Here is a 15,890-nt window from a genome sequence, read left to right on the forward strand (position 1 = left end):
GAATTTCCCCTCCTTTATTGGTTAACTTAGTTTTGGCTAGAGAGGCTTCACCAAGTTTTGGAGTCTCCGCCTTTTTCAACTTGTGACTCTGCCATCCTCATGCTCCAAAATTGTTGCTTGAGCTCCAGCCATTGAATCTCCTTTCCAAGCTGGGGGTGGGGAAGAGAAAGGAACAGAGAAAGAACTGCTTCTTTTTTTTTTTTTTTAAAGATTTTATTTATTTATTTGACAGAGAGAGAGAGACAGCGAGAGAGGGAACACAAGCAGGGGAGCTGGAGAGAGAGAAGCAGGCTCCCCGCCGAGCAGGGAGCCCAACACGGGGCTCGATCCCAGGACCCTGGGACCACGACCCGAGCTGAAGGCAGACGCCCAACGACTGAGCCACCCAGGCGCCCCTCCTCTGCTCCTTTTAAGAACATTTTCCACACTGCTATGTCCCATGGCCACACCTCACTGCAAGGAAAATGTGTCTTTATCCTGGGTGGTCCTGCGACCAGCTAAAATTATAACTGAGGTGAGGACGGAACACAGATACTGGGGACACCCCACACTTTCTGCTATGTTCTGCCAAATCAGATCTGTTCAGAAGGACCGTCTGATGACAGGTGGGAGCTTGATATAACAGTGTTGTTCCATTTAAGTTGATTGGCTGTGTGGCCTTAGATGAGCCGCTTGACCCTTCTGGGCCTCTTTTGTTCACCTTCAAAATAACTAAAGTAGAATAACAAAGTCTTTAGTGTGTCTTTCGGCAGAATCCTATTCTACGAGTCTGAGAACTGTCTCCTTTTTAGGCACAGAGGACGTCATGATATTCAAAGAAAATGGGCGCACAGCATGCATGGTGCGTCTTTGGTGTCTGGCTGACCCGGCCTCCTGTCCTGAGGGGCCGGGGGAAGCCACCTTCCTGGCTCGCCTCCTCCTGGCCAAATGCAGATGCAGGTTTTGGACCAAATGACTACAAGGTACCCAGCACACCTTGCATCAGTGCCACTTCCACCGGCCGATCAACATTTTAACCGAAATAAAATAAGAACTGGGTCTGTTTTGTCCTGCTGCTGTAACAAATGACCATCCACTTAGCGGCTCGAACAGCCGCGATTTCTTCTCTTACAGATCTGGAGGTCACAAGTCCCACACGGGCCTCGAGGGGCTGCGTTCCTTCTGGAGGCTCCGGGGGAGAGTCCGTTTCCTGCTCATCGGGTCGTCGGCAGAATCCAGCGTCCTGTGGCTGGAGGCCTGACGTCTTTGGAAGGCAGCAGTCTGCTTACCGCGGGAACGGAGTCCTGGGTGTCCGTGAGGTCACGAACGGATTTGTTGCCAGAAACTGAATTGTCGTTTAGCAATTAGGCCCCCGGTTGTGTTCGGCCTGCACATAGCCAGTCAGGTGGAGGTCAGGTGTGAGCAGGGAGGCCGGGAGGCCCCGGCTGAGCCCCGGGCCACAGCGTCCTTTTCCTCCCCACTTCTGAGCTGTCCTGGACAGGTCCTTGTTATTCTGGCCTCGGGGGTTCCCTGCCTCCCTGGCTAGCTCCTGCCCGAACGCACAGCTCTCCAAGGCCAGCTCACTCTTTCTGGAACACACTTCCCCATCCGACAATACCTCCTGAAATGTGCCCAAGGCAGAGAACCTCTCTTGTCTCCACCCTCCGCCCGGCTCTCCCAGAGGACAGCTCTGCGTCTGAGGTTAAGGACCAAGTGGCCAAGGGTGGTCGTTTCGTTGAGGCCTAGATGGTGGGGTGCCCACATCAGCCCCCAGCTCTGGCAGTGGCTGGGGAGGCAGGCCAGGGTGGCTCGGGCACCCGGGCTTCCGAGTCACACTGCCCGGGTTCCAATCCTGGCTCCACGTGAGAGCTGGGGAGCCTGGAGCATGGTTCTTGACTTCTCTGTGCCTTGCTTTCCTCTCTTGTAAAAGGTGAATAATGATGGCATTTCCCTCAAGGGATGGTTGATTGAATGAGATAATCAGCGCCAACTGCTTGCACTGGGGAGAGCCTGGAACTTTCGCCATGGGTTGGTAATCCCACGGTCATCACTGTCATGGGGTCAGCACATGCTCCGCACTCGCACTGCAGCTGTGGGCTCGGTGGGCGTCCCGCATCAGCCGAGGCTCTGTCTGGGCATCATGTGGGCAGGGGCACGGGGTGCTTGGGGGGGACAAGGAGCTGGCACAGGTTTCTCCCAGGCTTGTACTCCCTCTAAAGAAAAGTTCAAAAAGCAGCAACTTCAACTCTCTTTACTTGGGATTCTGTTCTCTTTTACAGGCCGTGTGAGATGGCTTTGACCTTCGATCTCGCCCCGCTCGGCACCGGGGGTGTCTAGGCAAAGCTCTGGCCAAATTTCTAAGGCTCTTTCTAAAGGGCAGATGCCATTCAGGGCTATCCCATGTGATCCTCAAAGTCCCTTGCAGAAAAGGTGGGATTACCCTCAGTCTATACAGATAGTAATAATGGTAGGAGATACTGCTTAGCACGTCCTAGGTAGCAGGGTCTGTGCCAGGCACGATCAAGAATCCAAGAGGTGGCCTGTCTTACAGAGCGAGAACTAGCTGGCATCCCTTACAAATGGGGGGAGGTAGCAGGAATCCAAGACCAGGCTGGTCTTACTCAGCCTGCGCTCTTTCTTCTGTCGCCTGATTAAACAATAATTCCAGATTTTTAATTTCCCCCAAAGCACCAGCTTCCTCCTTGACACCATGCTGAGCACATTTGGACGTGGGGAGAGAAGGGGAAAAGTCACCGTCTCCTAGTTGAGGCTTGGTTACTCTGATAGATGTCCTTGCAGAGCCACATGACTCTGCAAAGAGAAACTTCGGTTGTAAAAGATGAATGTTGTGCCCATCTAGATCAGATTTAGAAAGCCCCACGCTGGGAGTTGTGCTACTTACAAATATTGCTCATTATTAGGTTGCTTTTATCATTTGGTAAGGAATTTAAATCCCCCATCAAGTAAATGAATTGCTATTAATTTCAAAGAATAGCCTTGGATTTCCACTTCTTTCTAAATAAAGTCTCAGGGAGAGAAAAGGGACAGGTGGACATTACAGGTGAATTTTGTTGTATATTTGTAAAATTCCAAGGTGTGTGCAAATGAGAACAAACACGGGGATGCGGATATTAGCTTAAGCTTGCTGCGAGCGTGCCATTTCTTAACTCACTTTGAAAAATCCAATACTTCAAAAAAAAAAAAAAATCTTTACTATGCTTCTACAGTAAATGGAAAACACTATGGCTTGCCAGAAGCAATACTCATCATTGTCATTATTAGTGGGGACATTCTGAGCATTCACCCCACGGCAGGAACTGCCAGAATGCTTTGTAGACTGTGTGACAGGTTCTTCCTCGTGGATGTTACTCTAGGAGACTGGCTCCATTATTCCCATTTGACAGATGAAGAAACTGAGGTCCAGTCCTCCTTAGTACATTAACGATAGGGGTGTCAATGAAGACAGGAAACCTACTTCGATCCATCTTTTTAATGCACCTGAATTGCCCTGTTCCCTTCTCCCCACCCCTGACTCCGCTCACCTATCTCCTATCATCCTTAAAAGTTGAGAAACTTTGCCCAGTGTCACCCCTCTGCCCCCAGCCTAGGCTGGAGGAGGCCCTCTCCCCTCCCACCTCTGGAGCTCGGAGGCACCCACCACAGGCCTGTCCATATGCACCCTTCTCCTTCAGCAGGCGGGCTCCTCCGGGGCAGGGAGGCCCGGGGCCCACTCCCCCTCCCCAGCCAGGGCACACGCTGGGGGCTCAGCGAACACTTGTTGAGTAGACGAGTGGAGGAAGGGAATGCGGAAAGCAAGTCAGAACCAGGGTCCTGCACAGCTGAGGTGCCCCGGTGCTTGAGGTGGTCCTTGCCTTTGGTTTCAGTGATGATGTGTCTCTTTTTAGGGCCGCTGCTCTGAGCCTCTACAAAATGGGACAACAGAGGAAGGGAGCCACACTACTGCAACTCATTAAGTGAGTTAATACTGTGGCATCTGGAGCCGTTCCTGGCTCAGAACAAATGCTCAAAAAGATCAGTAACATTATTTATTATCATGCTATATATTGTCTATCTACATATAATCACCATTTATGACAGGTGATGTTGGTTTTCCATTTACGGTCGTGTTGTGAGGTTTTAGTTGAAAATAAACGTATTTGATTCTTAAAAGTGAGTTGAAAAGGATTAAATATCAGTGAGTTGGTACCCAGTCTGGTCCAGTTCCTGCAGTGGTATTGAACGACGGGGTAACAAGACCCCAGGGGAAAGGAACTCAGTGTGGGGCAGCTTTTGTAATCACAGGCTGGTTGCCTGGAGTCCAGGGCCATGTGGCCATCCTTGTGGCCATCCTTGTGGCCTGGGGCACTGAGTGGGCGTGGAGAGGCCAAGGGTCATAGGAGGAGCCTGCACAAACCTGTCCCGAATCCTGGGTGTGCTCCCACCCAGGGCAGCCTCCACCCCAGACCAGGGCTGGTATTTTTAGCGCACCAGCACCCTGCACAGCCTCCTACACTCTGACCAAATTTAGAAATCTCAAGAGGTCTTTGCACTTCCACGCCCTCAGTAGGAGCAATGAATGAAAAGGGCTCCAGCCCTCAGTCTAGCTAGAGCCAGCCCTAACGTTTGCAGGGCTGTCTCTCTGGACTGGTCGGGAAGCCCAGGATTTATCCAGCGGTGAGAGAAAGCAAGCTGCAGAATCACGTGTGTGGTCTGGGGCCACTTCCGCAAAAGCACAACAAAATCCGCCACGTGAAACCGTGTCTGGGCTGCGGAGCAAGGAGAGGGGTGTGGGAGGGACCCCCTCTGCACAGACTACCAACAACGGGAATGGGGGTGGGGTGGGGGACGGGGTGGCACTGGAGGCTGGGGAGATGAGAAACTGTGTGTGCTCTTATCAGCGGTTTATATTTACCATTTCCTTTGTTAAAACAAGTATGTGTTTCTTCTGAAGTTTGAAAACCCTGAGCACCAAAGGTCTAAAAACATCTCAAGACTGAAAAGCCTCAACCTGAACGCTTCTAAGGAATCTCAGTGAACCCAGTGCTTCCAAGACTGCAAGTGGTAGACCCTCACTGCTCTGACAGCCACACATCCATCCCTAATCGCCCAGATGTTCCCCAGAGGCTCCTGCTCAGGGCTCTGGCCCCTCCCCCCCCCCCCCCCCCGGTTCTAACTCCACCCCCAGCCCCGGGGAGGGGTGTGGCCATGGCTGGCCAATCAGAGCACTGCATGTCCCTGGCTCTCCAGGGCTGGGGATGGCCCCTAGCAGGGAGATGACTGGAAACAGAAAACCCAAAGCCCTTTGCTGAAGAGTTACTGTGGAAGCTCCTGTCCTACGAACCAATTCATTCCCTGTTGGCGGAGATTGTCTGAGACTTGTCTGAGTTGGGATTGGGTCTCTGTGAGCAAAGGTCTGATGGCTGAATGACCAGGAATGTTGATATAGGTGGTTAAACAAGGCCGTATTAAAATTAAATAATATAAGTTTATAATTAAATGAATTATATTAAAACCAAAGGTAGTAAATACCCAGAACGTATCACCCCCTGGCTTAATTCACTACACTTTACTTTCTATGCCCTTGGGGTGATTTACCTCCACTGTTTCTCTACAGTGGAAATGCCCTATGATGGTGTATGCCTGGGGGTCTCTTCCCAACTCCACACCCATGGAGTCATGCTGGTAGCTTGGAACATGTCATGGAGGGAGTACTTACACCATGGGATCTGGCAAATGCCACCAATAGGCTTCTCCCACCCAAGGCCCTTGTTAAACGCTTACCAGCAGAAAGGAGGCCAGGTAACACATGCAGGGATTCATCTGTTCTTCAGGAACCCCAAGTAATAGGAAGGAGAGTGTGTAAGCATCTTCAGGGCGAGAACCACGCTTTATCTCATGTGGTTTTCCCAGCATCTAGCTGAGACATTCAATTTCTGCGTGTTGATTGACTTACGGAAATGAGGATCCAAGAAGTCAAGGGCTTTTCCCAAGGTCACCTGGGGTGGGGTAAGGACCTGAGCACAGTTACTCCAGATCCTGAGCCCCACCTTGGGATCAGTTCTTTCTTTGTGCACTGCCCTCTGACACCTTGCTGACTGAAAGGCCCTGTGGGATGCTGGGCCAAAATGCTCTGGTCAGCAATGAAGGAGAATCTGCTCCTCCCAGTGGCCCTGATGTTCAAGGCCTCTGTTTTGAGCACTCATTCCTTGGCAGCTTGCAACTTTGCAAGGTGATTTTAGCAAGTGCATGGGCACAGCATTTAATAACACGGAGTCCCAAGTTGAGGGGGTCATGGCTTTTCTAAAATACATGCAGCAGAAACCAAAAGGACAAATAGACAAATCCACAATTATAGTTGAAGACCTCAGCATTGTCCTCTTTAAGCTGTTGAAAGAATAAAAAGACAGAAAATCAGTAGGGATATAAAAGCCCTGGACAATCCTATCAACTTGACCTAAGTGGCATTTTAGAACATTCCACCGAACAGCAGAATACACATTTTTCTCAAGTGCACATTGAACATTCACCAAAGTAGACCTTCCTCTGGACAATAAAACAGATCCTAACAGACTGAAGAGAAATGACATCAGACAAAGTGTTCTCTGATCATAATGTAATAAATTTGGAAATCACTAACAGAAAGGTATCTGAAAATTCCCAAAGATTTGAAAGTTAAACATACTTCTAAATAACCTATGGATCCAAGTGGTAATCTCAAGGGAAAGTAGAAAATATTTTGAACTGACTAAAAATAAAAACACAACATATCAAGGTTTATAAAATGCAAATAAAGCAGTACCGAGAGGGAATTTTATAACATCAAGTGCTTATGTTAGAAAATAAAAAATGGTTTCAAATGAATTACCCAAGCTTCTACTTTTAAGAAACCAGGAAAAGAGTGGCAAATATAATCAGAAGGAGTGAAGTGATAAAGACAAGAACAGAAATCAATGGACTTAAAATTAGGAAAACGAGAAAGAAAATTAATGAAACAAAAAAGCTGGTTCTTTGGAAAGATGAACAAAATTGATAAACCTCCAGCTAGACTGACCATGGCAGAAAAGGAAAAGACAGAATTAACAGTGTTAGGAAGGAAGGAATTGCTATAGACTCTCCAGACATAACAAAGATAATAAAGGAATATCACAAACAACTTTATTCCCTAGAATTTGCAGCTGAGATGAAATGAGCAGATGCCTGAAAGACATGAACTACCAAAGCTGGCTCAGGCAAGAAGACTCAGCCATAAAAAAGAATGACATCTTTCCATTTGCGACAGCATGGATGGATCTAGAGAGTGTAATGCTAAGCGAAATAAGTCAGAGAAAGATAAATACCATGTGATTTTACTCATATGTGGGATTTAAGAAACAAAACAAATGAACAAAGCAAAAAAGAGACAAACCAAAACACCAGACTCTTAAATAATTACAGAGAACAAACTGGTGATTACCAGAGGGAGGTGGGTGGGGGGATGGGTAGGAAAAAAGAAAGAAAAGAAAGAATAGATAACCGGAATAATCCCGTAGTTATCAAAGAAATGAAATTCACAGTTACAACTTTCTAATAAAGAAAACTCCAGGTCAGGTGCCTTCACTGGTAAATACTACCAATCAAGGAGGAAATACTCTTAATTCTACACAAACTCTTCTAGAAAACAGGAAAGGAGGAAACACTTCCTAATTCATTTTATGAGGCTAGCATTATCTTAATACCAAAGATATTACAAGAAAACTATAGACCAATATTGCTTGTGAACATGAATGAAGAAAATGCTCAACAAAATATTACCAAATCAACTTTGGCAAAATATAAAAAGGATAATAGATCATGACCAAGTGAGGTTTATCCTGAAATGCAGGGCAGGTTCAACATCAGAAAATCAGCCAATGTAATCCGTCATATCAGCAGATATAGAAAAAGCATATAATCATCTTAATTGATGCAGAAAAAGCACTTGACAAAATTCAACACTCTCTCATGATGAATTCTCAGCAAACTGGTAACGGAAAGAAATAAAGGCTTTTACCAAAAACTTATAGCTAACATCATGCTTAATGGCAAAACACTCAATGTAATGCCCCTAAATTGGGAGCGAGGCAAAGATACCTATTCTCACCACTCCTATTCAGCATCATACTGGAGGTCCTAGACAGTGTAATATGGCAGGAAAATAAAAACAGAGACAGATTAGAGAGGGAGAAATAAAATTGTCTCTATTTGCAGATGGCATGATTATCTACACACAAAACATAAGGGAATCTACAAACTACCAGAACTGATCATAAGTGAGTTTAGCAAGGTTGCAGGATACAAGGTCAATATACAAAACTCAACTGCATGTTTCTATACTAGCAATGAACGATAAGAAACCAAAATTTCAGAAACAGTACAATTTACAATAGTACCAAAAATCAAAACAAACCAAGAAACCATGAAAAACTTTGGTATAAATCCAACATCTGTGCAAGATCTATATGCTGAAAACTACAAACAATGATGAAAGATATCAAAGACTTAACTAAATGGAGAGATATACTGTGTTCATGGACTGAAAGCCTACATTGTTAAAATGCTAAATTCTTTCCAAAAGGATCTATAAATGTATATCCCTGCAAAGTCTCAGTAACATTTTCCTGTACAAATCAACAAGCGTATGTGACAGTTTATAGGGAAAGGCAAAAGATCTCGGATAACCAAAACAATTTAGGAGAAGAAGAACAGTGTTAGAGGACTCACATTTTCTGTTTCAATACTTACTCTAAAGTTATAGTAATCAAGGCAGCCTGGTACTGATGAAAGGCTGGATCAGTGGAACAGAATGGAGTCCAGAAATAGATCCCCACATGTGTGACCAATTTGTTTTCGGCACAGCTGCAAGGGGAATTCAATGGACAAAGGATAGTTCTTTCAATCAGGGGCACCGGAACAATTGGTCATCCACAGTGAAAAAATGAACCTCGATCCACACCTTTCAAATTTGACTCAACATGGATCACAGACTTAATTGCAAAGCATAAAATTATAAGACTTCTAGAAATAGACCTAGGAAAATATCCTGTGACCTTGAGTTATGCAGAGATCATCCATGCCACTAACAGAATGATTCATCAAAGATAGGATAAATTAGATTTCATGAAAACTTGTAAAAAATCTGCTCTTTTGAAAACACTGTTAAGAGAACGCAAAGGCAAGACACAGACCATGAGAAAATACCTGCAAAACTTATGTCTGATCAAGAGTCCCTAAATAACTCTCCAACAACCCAATTGAAAAAAAGAGTTAAAAGATCTGACCATTTTAGCAAAGAAGATACGCAGATGACAAAGAAGCCCATGGGAGGATTTTCAAAATCACTAGTTACTAGTGAAATGCAAATCAAATTAAAACCGCCACGAGATATCACCACATACCAGCTAGGATGGTTAAAAACAAAACAGTGCAAACCCTGACAAAACCGAGTGATGGTAGGGCTGTGGAGAAACTGGAAGGCTCATCCCCGGCTGGTAGGAGGACGGAACGGTGCATCCACTTTGGGAAACAGTTTGGCAGTTTCTTGTGATGTTAGAGATACATCTCCCTTAGGACTCTGAATTCTCACCTCGAGAGAAATGGAAATGCATGTTTGTGCACCACTGTTGATGATGGCTTCATTTGTTATCTTCCCGAACTGGGAACAGCTCGCACGTCCTTGAGCTGGTGTACGGATAAGCAAATGGCAGAGTATCGTACGATGGAATTTGACTCAGAAATAAAAAGAAAGGAGCAAGTGATCCACACAAGAGCAGGGTTGACTCTCAGAGGCATTCTGTGCAATAAGAGAAGGCAGACCCAAATACTTAGTGTATGATTCTTTCTCCGTGACACACTGGTAGTGACAACCGGGGACATAAAGAAATCAGTAGTTGCTGGGAGTGGGGAGTAGGGTATGGCTGGCTCTAAAGCCAGGTGGGGTGACAGACCTGCTCTGAGTCTTGACCGTGGTGATGGTTACATGACCACGCATTTGTCAAAACTCATAGAATTGTATACAAAGGGGGAATTACTCTGTAGGTAAGTTATACCTCAAAAAAAAAAAAAAAGTAAGACAAAGAAAAAAGAAGGCATTTTTGGAAAATGGCACTAAGAAGGATTCTGGTATCCATTTCACTTAAATAAAAAGTATGATTAGTAAACTAATTTGCATTTGGACTCCATTTGAAGGCCCCACCTTCCCATGACAGATTTCTGGTGTTTCACGGAATTTTTTTTAAAACAAAACATTTGAAAAGTATAAGCAAGTATCTGTCTGTACACATCCAGCCCTCCATGCTGAGATCGTCCCACCCGTCGAAATAAGAGGGAGGAATAATTTCTTTTAAAGATTTTATTTATTTGAGAGAGAGAGAAAGAGAGAGCACAAGCCAGGGGAGGTGGCAGAGGGAGAAGCAGACTCTCCGCTGAGTAGGGAGCCCGATGGCGGGGCTCGATCCCAGGACCCCGAGATCATGACCAGAGCTGAAGGCAGACGCTTAGCCGACTGAGCCACCCAGGTGTCCCCTCAAAGGTAGGAATACTTTTTAAGAAGACCCAACTGTTCTTATTCGGAAATGGGTCTGGATGACTCAAAGTGGAACATTGCCCCCGACACAGGACAAAACAGCTTGCCAGGTCAGACAAATGCATTTTCCAGCGGTCAATCCGTCTTGTGCGTGCTCTGCGTGATACATGTCCTGTCAGCCGGGAGGGGTCACTCCTGTGTCCCTCCCCTTCCCACGGGCTATGCTCTGTCACCGTAAAAAGGCTGTCACATTCGCTCCCCGGTCACCTGAGTATGTGATCTCAGTGCTAAAGCGCGGAGGAGGTCTGGCAAATTCCACAACATGGGTCACGTGTCACTCCCAGAACTCTGCCTTCTTCCATTCCTTCTGGAACAAAAACCAGTTGGCAGGTCATCAGAGAGATGCTGAGTCGCTCTCTTTGGGTAGAACCACCTAGAATGAGATGTTTAGGGCCTGGCGACTGAATACACCTTCAGTTTTCCCAACATTTGTGAAAACAGGGAAGAGACCAGCTTGGAGAGCAGGTGCCCTCTGCCCCTCTCCCATACTCCCAGGGCTGGCTTTGCACCAAACCTGGCCATGGAAAATGCTGATTCTCGTGCGCCACTCCCCCAAGAGTCTCATTCTGTGGGCCTGCAGGGGTCCGGTCTGGGAGTCTGTATTTTTCACAAGCTCCCTAGATCATCCCAACACCCGGAGATTCCTGAACCACGGTTGTTGAGGGCCTTGGGGTCACTGGAAACTCCCCCAAGGTTGATGGGATCAGATGACTATCAGGTATGTTGTATGGCCAGACACACGCGGAGCCATGATTCAGGAGGAGCCCTGCTCGCCAAGGCAGATGGAGTGACCAGGTGACCGGCACAGTGACAAGCACATATCCAAATGCCAGGGGACGCTGCTCTGAGCAGGACCCAGGCACTCGGTACAGGCAGCCGCCAGAGCAGGAAGCACCCCCAGAGGACTGGGGTGTCCCTGGAAGACCACGTGGGCGTGCCACCCCCCCTCCTGCTGCAGGTGGGGACAGGGGCTCCAGCAGCGTCCTCCCTGGCCTGCCGACTCCACCCCATTCTCCCAGCTCCTCTGCAAACGGCAAACGCACCAGGCTGCAACCTGGCGGCTCGTGCATAACAGGGCTCTTCTCAGTTTCCTAAAAAATTACTTGCCTTGAGATTTGGCTCTTCTGAGGGATTGGATGTTCAGTAGTCAGATGGAACATGGATCATTCGTATGGGATTGTGTATCCACATTTTTGGGGTCATGTTCTAAATTCCAGGCTGACAAAGTCAAAAAAAGATCAAGGTCAGCCATTGTGGCCCCTTTCTAGGGGAAGTCATGGGGGGCTGACCCTGTGGTCTCCAGGGTTCGTCCTGGGGGTAAGTGTTCCAGGGGTCTCACCGCTAAGTGGGACACATCCATCCATGAAGTCTAATTTTCTCCACCTCCTCCCAAAGGGTCCTACTTTCAAATACTAGCTCTTTAAAGTTAGAACTAGCATCAGAACTCTGGGCAGGTTTAATGACACTCCATGGCTGGAACACAGCAAAGGTGTTTGTTCCTGGATTTCCTTTAAAATCAATTTTTGAACTCCTGGGGGCAGCTGTATTTAAATCCTTCTATACCAGCAGCAAACCCGGGCATGCCTCTGTAATAAAACTTTTTTTTTTTCCTGCTCAAGACAAATTATTTAACTGACAACATGGCTGTTTTTATCGAATAGAAAAATCCTAGAATCTCTTTAAAAATTATTTTGTCAGTATTCCCATATAATTTCAATGCTGCATGAACCTTACTCTCATTTTTTTTTAGGGGGAAAAGAAGTTCTCAGGTTTTGAAATACTCGCTGAGCTTCTCCCCACAACAAGTGCGTGTTTCCAGTTTCCAGGTGGCCATTAAGGAACAGGGCTGCCTTGGGAAAACACAGCCTTTTCTACCAATATAGTGACTGATGCTGATTGACTTAAAGTAATTCATTGTCTAGCATGATCTTTTCTTTTTTTTTTTTTTTTTTTTTTTTTTTTAAAGATTTTATTTATTTGTTTGACAGAGAGAGACACAGTGAGAGAGGGAACACAAGCAGGGGGAGTGGGAGAGGGAGAAGCAGGCCTCCCGCGGAGCAGGGAGCCCGATGTGGGACTCGATCCCAGGACCCTGGGATCGTGACCTGAGCCGAAGGCAGACGCTTAACGACTGAGCCACCCAGGCGCCCCTAGCATGATCTTTTCTGTTATCATTTGACCGATTCTGATAGTTCAGGCCTCGGGATGTAATTATAGTAACTATCAGGATGAGTCTTTTAATCAGCGACCTTTGGACTCATATACAAACTGTCATATTTCATTAGCAGGAAGTGACAGCAACATGCTGTTTCAGCTCCTTGCTTGCTCCTACGGGGAATATTGCACCACAAGAGCTATTTGCAGCCTTCCTATATGGTCTCCTGTGGCTGGCTTCCAGCCATGGTGGCTCAGTTAAGAGGGGTTTTTTTGTTTTGTTTTGTTTTGTTTTGTTTTACCGAATTTTTGGTCCCTGTGAGCACAGTTGAGTGTCCCGTGCAGGGCTCTCTGCAAATGCACAGAAGAATCAGTGTGTGCGTCTTTGGAAATCCTAAACTGTGCATGCTTGTAATACAAGGATTTATTGAAACAAAGCTCCTAATCATAGCCGTGCCTTGGAAATTATATAGAAGTTACTAAAGTAGCATCATAAACTAGGCTGCCACTTAAAATCCTTGTTTTGTCTGATACACTCAATTAAAAATCAACTGCCATAAGGCGATGGGGTCATGTGGAAACTTTTAGTCGATCATTTGAGGCTTTGACTGGACGTGTTTAATAGCGCTCCCCATTAACGCTGGATTGTCATAGAGACCACGTTCACGGGGGTTGTTCGGTAAGCTTCTCAATAGTTATCAAAAGGAGTTAACATTTCTAAAGGAAACAACATCTGGAAAAGGAGAGTTTCTTGCCATTTTCAAAAGGTGGGCACTTTGTAATATGAACTGCTCCCCGCTCCCCAAGCCTTTCACTGACTGACCTCGAACAATAAATAGCATCCGTCAGGCCTTTATACGGTAACGCTGTTGTCAAACAATGTTGTAATCTAAACACCCTTCCCCCAAAACAGAGACGTTAAATTGTGCAAGAGGTGTACATTCCAGAACGGTTTCCTGCTGGATCTCAAAACCGTTGTAAAGCGTTCTAAAACGCAGAGCTGAGCTAAGAGTCCTCCCGCGCGGGTTTTGCAAAGGCCCCTTTCTTAGCCACCTCGAGGGCAAGAAGTCCTCCCGCTCCTCTTGAAGACAGACCTGCTTTTGGTTCATCTTTCTGTACCGTACAAAATCGATCCAACTAACCGCCGAGACTTTATTATAATGGAAAAGAAAGAAATGCCTGCCCTCTTGTGGGTATGACTGTTCTTGCTCCTGTCACGGAAATCCAATGCACTCATCGTGCCCTTGAGGACCAAATGAGCTTCTCCTTTTGTCCGGGTGTCGGTCTGGGGGGAGTCTGGGCACATAGCTGAATCAAAGCTGAGCAGGCGCGTTTAGCCCTATGGAATACCTCATCCAGGCAAAACACTGCAAATGACCTACAAGGTCTTGTTGAAGTGTGTGGGATGGTGTTCAGATACAAACTGGGCTTGCTTTTTTGACCATGTTTCTTTTTAAGTTAAAAAAATTTAATTGTAATAACATACACAGTGAAAAATGTACTCTTTTCACCACTTCTATGTATGCAGTCCAGTAGTGTTGAGCGCCTAATATTGTTTTGCGAGTGGTTCCAGAGTTCTTACTGTCTTGCAAAACTGCAGCTCTATCCCCATTAAACACTGACTCCCCATTCCCTCCCGCCAGCCCCCGGTAACCACCATGCTACTTTCTGTCGCTATGAATTGGATGATTCTAACTACTACATGTAAGTGGAAATATATGGTATTTGCCCTTTGGGTCTGGCTTACCTCACTGAGCATCATGTCCTTAAGGTTCATCCCTGTTGTAGCCTGGGCCAGAGTTTCCTTCAAGGCTGAATTATGTTCTACCGTATGGATAGCGCACATTTTATTTATCTACTCATCCACCGATGGACATTTGGGTTGCTTCCACCTTTTGGCTACTGTGAATAACACTGCTGCTCCCCTGGGTGTACGAGTCTCTGAGAACCTGCTTTCAGTTCTTATGGATATATAACCAGATTGCTGGATCATACAGCAATTCGATTCTTACTTTTTTGATGGACCCCACTGTTCTCCACAGTGGCCGCACCATTTTCCAGTCCTACCCACAGTGCACAAGGCTCCAATTTCTCCACATCCTTACCAGGCAAAGGGGACATTTTTTAGAACCATCATTCACAGAAAGCAAAGATAGCAATTTAAGCCATTTCATTTTATTGAGTTATGCAGAACAGCTTTAAACAACAAATAAGAAGGTGTTACAAAAAGTCAAAGTGTCACAAGCATACAATAGAGAATTTAAGCCTCATCATGTGAACTCAATTAATTTGCTCTGATGAAAAGAATATAATGCCCTTCCAGCTGGAGGGTGCCCCTACGTGTTCACTTTATACAGGGCTTTTGGGCTTTGAAGATCAGCAGATCAGCATTTTAAGAATTTGAGTTTAGTTAACCGGGTGTGTGTGTGTGGGGCGAGTCCTTACACAATGCACCTGTGTAGCAAATCGTCGTGATGCACGCTTTTAATATCTCACAACTTCATTTGCCAATTATATCTCAGTAAAGGCAAAAAAACGGAATTTGGGACCTATGGATGATTTTAAACTAGGGGGAGAAAAGTTCAGAGCAAACACAGCTGCCAAGCTAAGAAGAAAAGTATGAAAAATGTATCATAAAGATGGGTACTAGTTAATTTTAAGTACTAAAGGGGCATTTCACATGTTGCTCGAAGCTGAGAAAAGTCTCAACTGGCAAAGGAGAAATACTCACCAATTACAGGGCATGACATGCGAAGTACAATTTCTTCACAAATAACACATTTCATTATCAGTACACATTTCATTACGTTTCTCCTCACTCTGCCACTTATTTAAAAAAGTATCAACAGAGTAGTTTTCGCAAAACAAAAGGGTGATGAACTGTATCCTAGTAGGTGACAATGGACTGTCACCAGGGAAATTTCATACCTGCCAGAAAACATAATTTAGGAAGAATACAAACTCTAAAAGTGAACCTTGCTCGTAGACCAGAGTAAAATAATTATGCATGACCGTCTAGTCTAATCTAGAGATTTTCATCTTCTACTCAGCTTTTTTTTTTCACAATATCAAGATCTTTTTTTTGAATTTAGAACTAATTAAAAGTATTATGGTAGCTTTAAATTTTATGGAAAATTCATTTGTATTAAAAAAGGGT

The 15,890-nt window shown here is 45.6% G+C and overlaps 1 protein-coding gene across 5 annotated transcripts in view; it reads left to right on the forward strand.

Moving 5' to 3' along the window:
- LOC118555906 (RNA-binding protein 38) overlaps positions 1-4,149 on the forward strand; it is a 72,721-nt gene extending 68,572 nt beyond the window's left edge. For 2 of the 5 annotated variants that reach the window (XR_013442102.1, XR_013442106.1), the window contains 3 exons: positions 233-514; positions 792-962; positions 1,081-4,149. The gene's annotated coding sequence lies outside the window, so the exon portion shown is untranslated. The remainder of the gene's footprint in view (positions 1-232; positions 515-791; positions 963-1,080) is intronic. The other 3 variants (XR_013442104.1, XR_013442105.1, XR_013442103.1) reach the window with 3 other exon arrangements.
- The last annotated feature ends 11,741 nt before the right edge of the window (positions 4,150-15,890 follow it).

This window comes from Halichoerus grypus, chromosome 10 (assembly GCF_964656455.1).
Source record: "Halichoerus grypus chromosome 10, mHalGry1.hap1.1, whole genome shotgun sequence".
Taxonomy (NCBI): Eukaryota; Metazoa; Chordata; class Mammalia; order Carnivora; family Phocidae; genus Halichoerus; species Halichoerus grypus.